Source organism: Nomascus leucogenys, chromosome 20 (genome assembly GCF_006542625.1).
Source record: "Nomascus leucogenys isolate Asia chromosome 20, Asia_NLE_v1, whole genome shotgun sequence".
Lineage (NCBI taxonomy): Eukaryota > Metazoa > Chordata > Mammalia > Primates > Hylobatidae > Nomascus > Nomascus leucogenys.
In genome coordinates, this window is record NC_044400.1 from 58,364,838 (window position 1) to 58,378,564 (window position 13,727).

A 13,727-nucleotide genomic window follows, 5' to 3' on the forward strand; every position below is an offset into this window, starting at 1 on the left:
AGGCTAAGTAATTTGCCCAAGGTTGAAAAAATAATGAATATCAGAGCTGAAATTCCAACGCAAGCCATTTGGTTATATTCAACAGCATAATATACTGCCTCAATATCACTGCATTCATTTTTACCAAATACTTGGTGACAGAGATGTTTCAAAACATAATAGATGATAATCTTTTCAATTACTGCATCATATTTCTATGTTCTGCCTTTTTAAAGCTACCACTTTTAATTCAAAGACATTTGATTATGGTGTTTAGAGCTAAAGTATACTTTACAAAACTGAAGTATACCTTCTATTAATCTTACTTTAAAATATAGAGAGAGATAGGCTGAGGCAGGAGAACTGCTTGAGCCCAGGAGTTTGAGGTTGCAGTGAGCTATGATTGCACCACTGCACTCCAACCTGGGCAACAAGGCAAGAACCTGTCTCTTAAAAAAAAAAAAAAAAAAAAAAAAGGCATTAAAATTATCTTTGCTAAAAACTAACCTGTTCTATATTACTTTTTAAACCGTTTCCCATTGTCTAACAATAAAAAGCAAACTCCATTTTATGGCTTAATACCACTTATTAATCTTATCTCTGAGAATCTTTTAGGCCTTATCTCTTGATACTTTCCTCATATATGTACCCATTACTCTAATTATGTGAAACTAATAGTTTTTAAATTGTTTATGCTTTTTCTACCTCAATATTTTTTATTTTTCTTGCTTTGTTATTTTATGTGGTATCTTTTTTTTCTATTGTTCCAAAACTATAAGATCACGTAAAAGATTTCAGAAGTCCACAATGCAGAAACTGAAAATTCCCCCACAGCTACAAATGCCAGAGGCATATTTTTCTGACTGTAAAAGTCAGAACTGGCAATGAACATCACCTTCAGACAAAAGACCAAATTCTGCCTGAGTAGAGTTGTTCTCTACTGAAACTAAACAAGAAAATTTTAACAACTGTATAATATTGAGCAAACCATTTAACTTTTCTGAGGCTCAACAACCTTGGGAGCAAAATAAAGAAACAATGTTCTAGGATCAACAACACTGTTGAACATGTGGTCATTCAGCAGAGTAGTGTCAGCATTATGGTAATTAGAAAACACTTCCACAGCATCTGGGCCAAGCATATAATATGCTCACCTTGTCCACCCTGTACATATATACTGGAAATTAAAAATCTGGTCCTTCGTCATCAAACGTTTGAAAAGTACTAAACTAAAAAAATCTATGTAATCTGTTGTCTGCTCTAAATAGTGCCTTAAGTTAGTTATATTTAAGGGGGCCTGCCTGAATGCTCCAAGTCCTCCTGTCATCCAACTCTTCTTGACTGACACCTTCAAAATCCAGTAGAGACTACCAAAGAGATGCTCAGAAATTGTCTCTATCTTGGAAAAGGTCCAAGAGCTGGAAAGAAATTCTAGACTGAAAATCATAATGATGGACACAGCGGGGAGGAAATCTGTCTTGGAAATGGTCCAATCAGTTGGAACAAATGGCAACTGTTTCTTTTATGTAATATATATTAAAAACAATGTCCTAAAAAATTATCTTTACTACACGAACACAAACAATCTAAACGTGGAGTTCTGTGATTTCAGGATCAAGATATTTCAGAAAATAAGCAAATTTCCACATGACTAGATGTGGTATTCTAGCCACTTAACTATTTTAGAAAAGCCAGAATGAGCTTATGGATATATGCCAAACATACTTAACAAAATAAAAGATTTTTTTAATTTTTTAAAGCTTTTGAAGATACCTATAGCTCATCTGGTATAAAAGAACTATCTATTCCTAAGAAAGTTGGGTGAAAATTGAATAAACACAATGAATTGTATTTTCCCTGGAATTACCATCTAAAAATACTTGTTTTAAAACAGAAGTATGACTCCAGGATATCACAATAACTCATAATAAACCACATGAAATAAAAGTATATTCTGTATCTTACAGATCTTCAACAGGCTGATCACAGAATGTGACTAGAAACCAGTATAATTAGAAATATTTTTGTTTGGAAAATGTTTAAATGAACCAAACACACTAAAAATCATCAAGTTCTATGGAACCTTTTCCCAGTATCCTAAAGAAAAAGGCATATAATTCTGACTGTTCAGACTTTTCAAAAACCTTATTAAAAACCCCTCCCATTTTAGCAATGAAGTAGGGTAACTAGAGAAATTTTAAAAGTCACCAATAACTGAAAATGCATATAAAAAAGACAAATATTTCTTCTTTGTATTCATTTGTCAAAAGACAAATACTTCTTATTTGGAATTCATGAATTGAGAAATCTGAAAATAGGATCTGAAATTCAACGAAGTGAGTCTTCAAACAATGTATGGCAAATAATGTAGAGTTCCCTGGTAAACACATCCAGTTATATGCAAACCTACTATAGGGAATCCTAAATTGACAAGGTACATAAGGGAGTGCTCAGCAAATAAATGACGACTGAATATTCTTTTTAAAAGATTCGCTCAGATGATTCTTTTAAATAAACTCTTCCAGTACCACTGAAAGTTAATGCTTTACATATCCAGTTTGGGGAAGTTAGTTTTCATATAATAAACTGATTTCAGGTTCTCATACCTGTAACTTAAATGTTGTATTTGTGCTGTTATTTTTATGACACCACTTTAATAAAATCTGATATATGTTATTATAGACATATTTTGGGGCTGTATTCAGGCCATACCCTTTTCCCAGACAAATACTCACCAATATTAGTGTAGATCCCTTTGTGTGTCTAGTCACCCCCTCTCAATCTATCATCCACAACCACAGCTATCTGATCAAAGGACTGACAGACACCTCACCTAGAGGGGAACAACCCTGAGCCTGTGCCCTGATGGCAGGATTCTTCTCACAGGAAATTATAACTGAGATCATGAAAAACTGGACCACTTGGCCATGGCTCTGGACTTTTAGGGTGATAAACACACTGATGTTGAATGTACCATTTTATGAGTAGTCGGGACGGTCTAGGTGGTAAGGCAAACAGATGAAGCCAATAAATATGCAGAAAGAGAAAATAATGAAAGAGAACAGAGGTGACTACAGGGAAAGACATAGCACCAAGAACAGCCTCCATTCTTGGTGACTTTCTACTTTTAGTTCCTTGGGAGGCCTGTTTTGCACAATTTATGTCCTGATTCGCATAAGTCTGTTTCCCCTTCTATTTTTAAATGCATAATTTTAAGACCTCAATACTCAAGAGAGGTGATTTATCATCATAGTTAGGCATGCAGACTCGAGTCTGACATATACTCAAAACCTGACTCCGCTACTTACTATAAGACATTTGCAAGCATTTAACTGCTCATTAGCCCCATTTTTCTCTTCTGTAGAATGAGGAAAATAAAATTGTCTACTACATAAGGTTACAAAGATTAAATTAAAATGCATACATAGTGTATGCAAAAGTGTTAGACAAAATATTTTGAGTGGTTTTTATATGTCAGTGTTGAATTACAGTCAAAGTTTAAAACATGAATAAATAAGCATCACTCTGATTACATTGGAAGGTTTAATACATGTTTTGGGGAATATCAGACATTTACGTAAGGTTGCCCAATACACCCATTTCAGATACCCTGAAACAAAATACATAACAGGGATGCAGCAGAAAACCACAGTTTCTTTACTGACAATGTAAGCAGAGACTTTCCCAAATGACACCTGTCATCAAAACAACGCAATGTCCAAGGTCTGATACGTGAGTCAGTAAAACAGATGGGTTCTTCATAAACAATTGCAAGGTCTTGAAAATACTACTAAAATAGCTTAGTATAATGTCTCAGAGGAAAAAATCCACAAGAAAAGTACTACTATTATTCCCACTTTTAAAGATGAAAAAAGTAAGGCTAAGAGAGAGTCAGCAATGTATTCTATTTCATATAGCTATTTAAAAGGAGACCCAATTCCGGAAGTCAGTTTTAAAGAATTCTAAAGTCTGAGTTCTTCACCACCATGCTCACCTGGATGTTCTGTACAAATGCATGGATTCCTAAACTCTTAGATGTGATAACATGTTAATAGAGCATGAGCTGCCCATGTTTCTCTCTTCATCTTAAAACTGTTCTAGCAAACAGATAGCACAGTGTTTGAGAGCACAGACTTGGTCTAGACTACACAGATATCCCAAATCTCCTACTTGTTTTATGACTGTAGTAAGTTACTTGACTCTCTCTGCTTCAGTTTTCTCACCTGCAAAATGGTCACCTTCAAAGGGTTATGAGGATTAAGTTCTTTATTTCACATGAAGTGCAAAAAAAAAGTGCTTGGTACATAGTTGACACTCAGTGTCAACTATTTTAATTTTATTGTAAATCATTTATTTTTCAAAATAATGAGCTGAATTTTTACCTTGATTTGCATATTCTGTATGATTTATTGGACACGAATGAAGACAGTGTGAGGTACTACAAACACCAGCTGATAATCACTGATCTAAGAATTAAATCTACAAAAAACAGCAATACCAAATCTTGACCGAGACTCACAACCCAACACACCGTAATATGTACAGAGATAGAGGTTACTACTAAGACATTCCTCGTTTTAATAACCTTGATCTTATCCTCTGATATGGTTTGGATGTGTACCCACCCAAATCTCATCTTGAATTGTACTCCTGTAATTCCCACCTGTTGTGGGAGGGACCCGGTGGGAGATAATTTGAATCATGGGGGCAGTTTTCCCCATACTGTTCTTGTGGCAGTAAGTCTCACAAGATCTGATGGTCTTGGTCTTATCGCGGGTGTCTGCTTTTGAATCTTCCTCATTTTCTCTTGCTGCCGCCATGTAAGAAGTCCTTTCACCACCCACCATGATCCAGCCAAAATCTACCATTAGACTTTGGCCTCTGATGACAGAACTCTGCATACCTAAATACCCACTTGAGTGCTTCTTGCCATCCATTACTTATGCATGATCAATACTCACACAATCACATAAGTTAACATTATATCCAATCACCATTACATCAAAAATATATATAGCAAGTCATTTGGAATTAACATTAATATTCATGTTAATATTCACTTTAAGTAGAGGTAAGTAATTCAGATTTCACAAATGAAAAAAATCTCCTTCTGTGTTTTATTTGCTAAAATTTAGTAAGTCAGAATTTGCATTACCAGCAAAGATGAGGTTACAGGGACCAGATTTACCATACCCACAGGCCCTCAAAAAACAACTAAAAAACAGACACAATATACAAACAACAGTTTTCAAGACACTGAACACAAGGCACCGAACACAAAGAACAGTGATCCCTGAGAGACCAGTAACAAACAACTATGCCATATGACTGCCCTAAATGAGTTCCTGGAGAGAATTTCTAGGAAAAGGTGCAAGAAGAGGTAACTCAACAGTGCCAGGCAGTTCCCCTGAGTTGAAAAGACGGGACTTTGTGTGGGAAATGGCATATTCATACATCTGTGGGAGTACAAACTAGTGTAACCTTTGTGGGGGGCAAATTCTAGAAATATCAATTAAAATGTTAAATGCTCATTGCCTTTAACCAAGAATTTCCACTTTTCAGAATTTATTCTATAGTAACGCTCACATAACAGTATAAAAAGTTCAAGAGTTTTCATTGCAATATTATGAATAAAAATTTTATGACTATCCAAACTGCCCACCAGTAAGAAACATTTGACAAATTATGACACCATCAGGGCAAAATGTAAAAGCAGGTATATCCGTTTACCCTTAATAAAAAAGAAAAGCTTACAATATAGCTATCTGATATTTAATAAAATTACATCGGTTGAGTTTGATCACTCTGGAATATTTTTCATGCTGATTAGAAGCTATGATGGCTGATCTGATACATTAAAAAAAAGAACAACAAACCTATAAAAGCTTCTAATGTACATTTTCATACTCTCCCTTAACTTCTAGCCTAATGGTACTTGGATCCACCAAGGCACTGCTTGATAACTCCCAAGAACAACACAGAACTGGAACAAGCATTCCCAGAGTCATAGGGTAACATCAGAGGAGGCATTCTATCAAAAGAACAGCTTTGTCTTAGTCCATTTTGTGCTGCTATAACAGAATAACTGAGACTGGGTGATTACTTATAAAGAACATAAGTTCATTTTTCTCACAGTTCTGGAGGCTGGGAAGTCCAAATCAAGGCACCAGTATCATCTGGTGAGTGCCTTTTTACTACATCCTAATATAGCACAAGGCTAAAGGGCATGAGAGAGCACCCACTCCCACAGGCCCTTTTTATTGTGGCACTAATCCCCTCATAGTCTAAGCACCTCCCATGAGGCCCCACCACCCAACACTGTTGCATTGTGGATTAAGCTTCCAACACATAAATTTTGGGGAACACATTCAAGCCATAATGCTTCTTCCAATCTGAATTCATGGTTTAAGAGAGAATCAAAATTTCTATCTATAACAGGAGTGTGTAGATTGTACCATAGGTATGCAGTTTTTGTAGATAAGAGAATACCAACAAGACAAAAATTACATATTGAAGAAGCTTTTAATTTCAACAGAAATCAACTGAAAGCTGTTTCGTGTCATAAAAACATAAAGACTACAATTAGTCTGAATGCTTAAAACATGAAATAGCTGTCACTGGTTCTTTTTGATACTAGAGCTCTAATTAAGTTGCAGAGCACTAACAGTGGAAATATACTGCAGATAAGATTATGTGTTATGTGGAGGGCCAGGTAATTATTTCTAGCATCCATCACTGAGAATACCATGTGCTACGCTTACTTTCACTGTTTAGTGAGTACCTATAAGCACTTAAAAGAAAGCTATATTGTATTTATAAAATACAATTTAGAAATATTCTTCTTTAAAATATCTTAAGTATTCAACTTGATTAATATTTTTATAAAGCAAAAATTCAAAAACTTATGTATGTATTTACATATGATTTTATGAACATAAAGATTGTTACAGGAGAAAAATCACAAGCAGTAACACTGATAATGAATGGGGGATGGGATGGGCTATCAGGAAGATAAGAGGAGGGGCCAAGGAGGAAATACAGTATTTACACATTAAACTGTGAGCACCTGCTTAATTCAACAATAAAGACCTTGAAGTAAGACGGAGGCATTTCAGAGTGAGACACAGGAAGCAGACCTAAAACTGTAACAGAACTGTTCCTCAAGCACACTGATTAAAGGTTATTACCACTTTCTTTGGAAAGAGAAGCTGGATACCAATTTCATAACCACTATAGGGCCTTTATTTCATTATACGTAAATACAATAAACCACACATAGTTCTCATTGAAAAAGAAACTTTACATTAGTACTTATTTTAATGATGAGTTATATAGTTCCTCTAGTCACTGATAAAAGAATTTTACTACTTAACTATGTTAAAATACATACAGGACTGTGAGATAAAATAAAGGTCAATAATTTAGACCATAATACCGATCACACCAAAGTAAATTCTGGAGTTGCTTTTAGAAGTACTTTGAATGAACACAGACATTGATAATTATGAGAAAGCTCTGTGGCACTCAGCATTCAGAGAATAACTCTGGCTATAAATATGGATAATATTAAGAAAACCCAAAATATAATGTATCAAAATTAATTTGTCAAGATTTACTATGTAATAGGATATGGAAAAATAAGAGACTATCTAAACAAAAAGAAAAGCAATTCTATCCTAAGTCCGTAAAAAGTGATATTGGAAGATTAAAATTGAAGAAAAAATAATATTCTACAAAGAAACAAAGTGAATACATTGTATGTACTGTGTCAATTCACTAGGGTGTGCCTTACCTATCATCACCACTTAATATTCATTATTCTGTAGGTCTCATTTTTACTTCTCAAGGAAGCTAAAAAGAATCTTCTAACAACCAAAGACTTGGTTTCTGAGAAGTCACTAGCCCTTTGTTACCCAATAATCCCAAGACTAGTAATGTTCACTGCAATATTAATTACAATTTTCTTTAAAAAAAAACCCATAGAATTAGTAATATGTAATTTATCCCACAATGTCAGAAAATGAAGGCATTTCCAGAATACTGAAGACTGCCTCTTTTAGCACCAAAACATTCTAATTTTAAGCAATTTTAGTGGAAAACATTCTAAAATAAACTGCCTTATCATACGAAGTTTTGGGGAGCGGTTAAAAATTTTTTTTTATAGAGACAACGTCTCACTATATTGCCTAGGCTGGTCTCGAACTCCCGGGATCAAACAATCCTCCCAACTCAGCCTCCCGAAATACTAGGATTTCAGGCATACACCACTGTTCCTGACCAAATACAAGGCCATCATTTTGAGCACTACTTTTTGCAATCATGTCACGGTCTGCCAGTTCGTCCCCTCTGTGGAGATGAATGTTTGCATTGAGGAAGCCTAGCCAATAAGACTATCCCTATTCCACAGGGAGGGGCTGGAGGTAGGCATATGCCCATGTCAGAACTATTAGAACCAATATGAATCCCACTCAGCACTTTCGTTGGAACACCTGGAAAAAAAAAGCTCTCTCTGCTGTGGCCACAGAAAACTAGCAGGATTTGACCTAGAGCTGTTGAGAGATATACAGGGAGAATGAGCCTGAGAATAATATGGCCAGTAAAGAAAGCAAAGCTGAGAGAAAGTCGCAGAGTTTTGATGACAGGTGTTCAAGCACAAGAATCCAATCATGCCTGAACAATTCTAGATTGTTCAGCTATGTGACCCAATACATTTCCTTTTTGCTTTTGTAAATTAGAATGGAATTTTCACCTGCAATATCCCTATTATGGAATGTTTACAGCACGTAAAAATTTTCCTGAGTATAAAGAAAGATCCCTGTATATATATTTTTGCCAACTTCTGATGATTTCCTTTGGATAGGTTCTTAGAAAAAGATGGTCATACAATTATAAGGCTTTTGATACATACAGTCAAGTTGCCTTCTGGAACAACTTTTATTTATTATTTTTTTTCATGTGTGCAAAGTACAGCTGTTAAAAATAAAACAACAGAAACAGAATGAAGAGGCCGTGGCTTCCGTGGGGCAGTGCCAAAGCAGAGCCCCACACACTCAGACCTGGGGAGGAAGCGCTTTATGCTCCAACAGGTCTAGGGCTGGCGAGCAGGGAGATGGGGTCTCACGTGTTGGCCCTCGTGGCAAAGAATGGAGATCTGGTGAGGCTGATGGAGGGCTGGAGAAAGCCTGATCAAGATGCGGCTGTGGCCTCAGCCCCCTCCTCCAAGTCCCACACTTCTGACTGCAGATAATCAGCAAAGAGAGCCCTGGCCCAGCCAATTTCCCCCGCTCCCCACACTGGTATTATGAGTACCTAAATCAAGATATTTTCACAAGCTTTATCATTTTTATATATATTTGTACCATTTGAAAAATAAAATGCAGTATGCTTCGATAGGAATTTATTATAATTTTAAGATTATAAATTCTCAAACTTATATTAACTATTTGTATTTCGTATGTAAAATGTTTATTCCATACTTATTTTAGTATGGGAATCTGTCAGTGTCCTCTCTAATAAAACAGAGAAAGAGACAGAGATGAAAGAAGAACAGCATCCCTCCAATCTCCTAAGTTCTGATGTTATCATGGGAGAATACAATACTTGGAGCTACTGCAGCCACGTCCAACCATGAGTAGAAAGCCAATGAAAGAAAAGCTAACACAGAGACCAACATTATCAATGAGCCTCTGTACTAACCTTAAAACCATTTAGCCCCTGACTTATGATAATGCATTTTCAAATATTAAACTCCTATTGTTCAAGCCACTTGAATTCAGGTATTCTATTACTTGCAGCCAAAATCATCCTAAAATATAGTCAAATAAAACTCTAGCTTGCTAGTCCCCATCTCTTAGGTCTAGTATACAGGGTCTGGAATCATTTAATGACCAGTAGTAAGCAAAGATGGTTTTTGACACAGGGAAATAACACACTAGACCGAGAATTATAAGAAACCACAAAACCAAACTGGTAAACTGATGTAATAAACCAGATTATCCAACTGCATATTTTTATGTCTATGCATCCTTTTTCTAAAGATTAAGGGATATAAAGCCATTCAAAATTTGTTTCAGCTTTGTAGGAAGCAAAAGGAAAGGGATATGCCATCAGAAAGTCAGAAAATAAGAGTGCACAGAAGTGCAAGCACACAGGAGCATGCGTGCGCGCACGCGCACACACACACACACACACACACACACACTAGTCAGGTGACTACAGCAGCAAATAGGCCCCTCACACAGAGAAGAAAGATATCTGGAAGTAAGAGTCAAAGCTATGACTTGAGCAGTTCCTCTCATCAGATTCTTCCTCCATTACTAATCTTAAAGAATCAGGTTTGATCAGACTACATTAAGGGAACTGACAGGTTCTTATCACAGGTACCAATAAGTTCTATTAAGTAATCACCTATATTTTCTTCTAATTTTGGTATAGTTTCACATTTGTCAATTTTTTAATATATCTGGTTTATTTTTGATATAAGGTGAAAGGTCAGAATTGAGTTTCATTCTCTAAATCTTTACTCATTACTCAAGCATTACTTATTGAAATAACTTTAATATTCCCAATAATCTGCAACACTATCTTTATACAACTGAAACATGGTAGGACATCAATATTTGCCTATGGTTGAACCTAACCATAAACACACACAGTTCTGTTTCGGGGATATTCCATTTACTTTTTTCACTTTAATACTAATAGAAGAAAAATAATGATTTTTGCATGTCCAGCTAACATTAATGACATCATATACAAATGCAACAATTTTATATACAAGACACGTAGCACAAATCTAACTGACATCACTATAATGTTGTAAACATGCCATGGATTCCGAGACTTTATTTTCTAGAGCAGTTTTAGGTTCACAGGCTTGTTAAGTTCACAGCAACATTGAGTGAAAAGTACGAAAAGTTCCCAAATACAACTTATATTTACAAGAAAAAAAAGCCCATTAAAAAGTGGGCAAAGGACATGAACAGACACTTCTCAAAATAAGACGTACATACAGCCAACAAGCGTATGAAAAAAGCTCAACATCACTGATCATAAGAGAAATGCAAATCAAAACCACAATGAGATACCGTCGCACACCAGTCAGAATGGCTATTATTAAAAGTCAAAAAATAACAGATGCTGGAGAGGTTGTAGAGAAAAAGGAACACTTTTACACTGTTGGTGGGAGGGTAAATTAGTTCAACCATTGTGGAAGACAGTGTGGCCATTCCTCAAAGACCTAGAGGCAGAAATACCACTCAAACTAGTGTATCTCATTACTGGGTATATACCCAAAGGAATATAAATCATATCTATCATTATAAAGACACATGCATATGTATGTTCACTGCAGTACAATTCACAATAGTAAAGACATGGAATCAACCTAAACACCCATCAATGATAGACTGGATAAAGAAAATGCAGTACATTTACACCATGGAATACTACGCAGCCATAAAAAGAACAAGATCATGTCTTTTGCAGGGATGCAAATGAAACTGGAGGCCACTATCCTTAGCAAACTAACACAGGAACAGAAAACCAAATACTGCATGTTCTCACTTCTAAGTGGGAGCTAAATGATGAGAACACATGGACACATGGAGGGGAACAACACACACTGGAGACTCCCAGAGGGTGGGGAGTAAAAAGAGGGAGAGGATCAGGAAAAGTAACTAGTGGATACCAGGCTTAATACCTGGGTGATGAAATAATCTGTACAATAAACCCCCACGACACACATTTAACAATGTAACAAATCTGCACATCCTGCACATGTACTCCTGAACTTAAAAGTTACAAACAAAAAAGTTCCCAAATACTCTCTATTCCCACAACACATACTTTATTCATTTAAACATTCACCATGTACTATTAGATTTTAAAATCTTTATTGAACCACCTTCACAAATCCATATACATAAGAACACATACACATAGTTAACAGATAGTGTTGGGGAAAATACTATTCACGTGATTGACAAGAAAAACAGATATTCATTGATTGTTAATGGACAAACAATATTTTGTAACTTTGTGTGAGAAACTTCTCACAAGTTACTAGAAAAGATTATTACACAATAGAAAAAATAAACTTTTACGATACTAGTGTGAGCTCCTTGGTATCTTGTCACTCTTAATTGGAGTATTTAGTAATGGCTTCTATTTTAACAAATTTTAATTTGCATTGAGATAAAACACTATGAATGCACAATGCAATTATTCACAAAAATATTTGCTGAGTATCTATTATGGACCAATGGTGGGAATAGAGCAAGACAAAAGAAACAAAAATCCCTACCCTCAGAGAGCATACTTCCTAGCATGTGAGACCCAGAAACTAAGAAAACAAGTCAATCAAAAGTATATTGTTACTCGAAGCATGTAAGGTTAATCTGCTAAGGAAATAGGGAATAAAAATACTTAAGTATTTTGCTTGTATTTTAAAAATTAAAGAACAAGTAAACCATAAAATAAGGGGGGAAAGGTTATCTTCAAAGGGATGGAGAAAATACGGTATATGAGACAAAGACAGAAGTGATACTTTTTGCGTATACTTTGTTTCATAGATTAGACTGTGGAACCATGTATATATTTGTATAAAACAATAATTATAAAAACAAAATTAATTTTAGAAGGTAATCCTTAAAAATCACAAGTAAAATAAAACAATTGAAGCTAACCACATTATCTAGATAGTGGTATAACCATACAGTTCGGAACTATCCTCACTGATTTTAATCATATTTGCCTAGAGGGATATGTCTTATAAACAAAAAAAAGAACTCCAAGATAATTAAGCTGTTTTTGGTAATTACACCACTGGTTTTAACGTTAGTATTCTTATCCTGACTAGTTATGCTGGTATTGTTAAGAATCAAAATTTTCAGTGTGACTACAGGAAAATACAGGGGTAAGACCAACAAAGTTAAATTAAAACCCTGTAGTACTAAATCTGAATCATAAATACCAGACTGAATTCTTAGTGTATATTATCTTTGAAAAAAAGAAAGTAACAACAAAATATTTCTTAGCCCCATCCACTGAGAAGACATGGAAACAATGACTAACGGAGCGCTGCTAACACTTGGATTGGGGTCTATCAGATACTGTTTCCAACTAAACAAAATTAAAGTTCCTTGAAAAAACAGCTGAAGAAAGTAGAACTCTGGGGCCAGAAATGTACAAGCTGGACATGGAACATTTTGTCACTGTGGAAAGCAAGAAACCTATCAAAGGCGAGGTTGTGCCTAAAGGATCCAGGTGCGAGCCTAAGTAAGTTTCCACTGGCCAAAACTGGGGCAATTTAAACAACAACAAAAAAGATAATAACATAGCCTGAAGCTCATTTAAACTCACGAGTTCATGATACTAAACATACACACAAGCATGCCTCTCATCGCCTTTAGAGGATCCTTGGAAACTACCTAATTATTTTGAATATGTGTAAATAAGGGGAATCAATCAATCATTTTTCTTGCCTTTCCTATACAAACAGGAAACCAAATAATTGATGTGTTAAAATGTTTCTTTAAAGAGTATTCCAATTAATGAAAAAAAGGATAGAATTAAAATACTGGCGTTTTTCAACCATTAATAAATTAATGAATCCCAGCAATGATCAACAATGGCAGATGAGATCACAAAACATCAAGGATGATGCCAAATTTTTGGGCCCACTCAAAGATTGTTATAATGCAGCTGTTTAAACAGCAACTCCATTGTAAAAAACAAAGACAAGAGAG

General features: G+C 35.3%; 1 protein-coding gene across 2 annotated transcripts in view; it reads right to left on the reverse strand.

Annotated features, from left to right (window-relative positions):
• STIM2 (stromal interaction molecule 2) overlaps positions 1-13,727 on the reverse strand; it is a 163,354-nt gene that overhangs the window by 71,395 nt on the left and 78,232 nt on the right. The gene's annotated exons all lie outside the window — the stretch shown is intronic.